Below are 1,894 nucleotides of genomic sequence, written 5' to 3' on the forward strand. Positions count from 1 at the left end.
AGGTCAGAGGTGAACCTCACTGAGGTCAGAGGTGAACCTCACTGAGGTCAGAGGTGAACCTCACTGAGGTCAGGTCATGGCTGTTGAAGGTGAAGACTTCAAACCGTTCAAAGGTACTCATCACAACGTGACAAAGAGCCGAGGATAAAAACTGGACAACTGATGATGGCTGCCAGCTACAGACAGCTGAGCTGACTGGGAAAGGTCAACTGGGAAACTTTCCACTCCAGTAGAAGTTGTTTGAGCTCTGACTTCACAGTGGATCCAGCCCAGTGTTGACACTGAGTGCATTCCTGCATTTCAGAACTGCACAGTGTGGAAAACTACAGAGTACACTGTCATCCTGCACGTTTTGATACGTGTTTAATTTTACAGTTTGTAATGAGTACCTTTACAAACTGACCTGCTCAGTGAAACCTGCACATGTTGATGAGCTGCTGTTAAAGTAAACAAGCAGTACTAATGATTTGTTACTGTGTGAAGTGTGAGTAAACTGCTGGCTCTGATGTTTTCTGTGTTCACCTCAGAGGCACTCTGCTGGGAGCTGGTTCTGATGTGGACACAACCGTTCTGAGCGGAACCACACACTTTAAAACACAAATGTCACTTTCAGACCAGTTGTGGTTACTGTATTTTCTTTAGAGTTTACATTTKTATTTTACTTTATACCCATCAGGATGTACTTTAGTATTACTGTGTATAAATAACATGAAGTAAACCTTCGGCGTTCACTGAAACGTTTGCAGAAAACGACACGTTTGTCTGAGTCTGTCCTGATTTATTGCTTGTTTGACTGATTGATTATTGTCCTTGTTCCACAGCTCTTCCATAAATGACAGTTTTGTTTTTACACGTGTCTCTTTGTCTTTATTACAGCTGGACTAAACTGTCAGCTCACATGACAAAAACCTGTTTTACTTGACAAAAATACAGAAAATTTCACATTTCAATAAAAAAATACAGTTATTTAAGAAGAATAAAAATCAAAAGTTTGACACCGAGTTGAAAAGTCACGACTAAATCTACTGAGTAACAACATTTATGATTTAACTTAACGTGCCTGTGACATCAGTTTAATTTTGTAATAAATATGGCATCAATAACATGTTGCAAAAATAAATTTCACATCACAGATGAACCGTTGTTGAGTTATTTGCATATGAAGTAACAGGAAGTGATGTCATGAGGAGAACGTCTGCATTTAACGAGCACTGACAAACTGACATCACAGAGTGTTGAGAAGAATCAGAGACTGAAAATAATCTACAGAAACATCTGTCAGAGTTAAATGTTTTTAGACCAGGGTGTTCATTTCCTTAAAGAGTTCCCCTTTGATGTCACTTCCTGTTTCACTGGCTGAGCCAAGTTCAGAAGAAAATAWACCAGTTATGTGACACATCAGGTTTCTTAAAGATAAAGGTGTTTTCTTTGACTTCTTCTATCTAAATAATGTCACGGGCACTTTGAAGAAAACCAAAATCATCTTGTGACAAGAACAGATGTCGACGTGTTCAAACGTGCACATTAATGACTGTCAGCTACTACCACACCAACCTTTGGTTCAATACCTGCAGAGCTGAGCAAACTGTGGCCATGTTGTGATGGTCATGTGCTGTGGTGGCCATTTTGAATTGATTCCCAATGAAACAGGATGTAGCTATTCATCAAAAGATTGAGAAGTTGAAAACGTGTTGGTGAAACTGATCTGAAACATTGTGGTTGGTTTAGTTACAGGACATATTAAAGCTGTTTGTTTATTGTTTACATGGTGTGTGCAGTTTTAGCTTGCTAACATGTTTATTCAGTTTGTGGAGTTGTGACCTTCTGTTAGCCAGGTGGGATTAAATAACAGCTGTACAGAGGTAGTTCATGCTGCTGACATCACATTGTCTGT

Source organism: Austrofundulus limnaeus, unplaced genomic scaffold (assembly GCF_001266775.1).
Source record: "Austrofundulus limnaeus strain Quisiro unplaced genomic scaffold, Austrofundulus_limnaeus-1.0 Scaffold922, whole genome shotgun sequence".
Taxonomy (NCBI): Eukaryota; Metazoa; Chordata; class Actinopteri; order Cyprinodontiformes; family Rivulidae; genus Austrofundulus; species Austrofundulus limnaeus.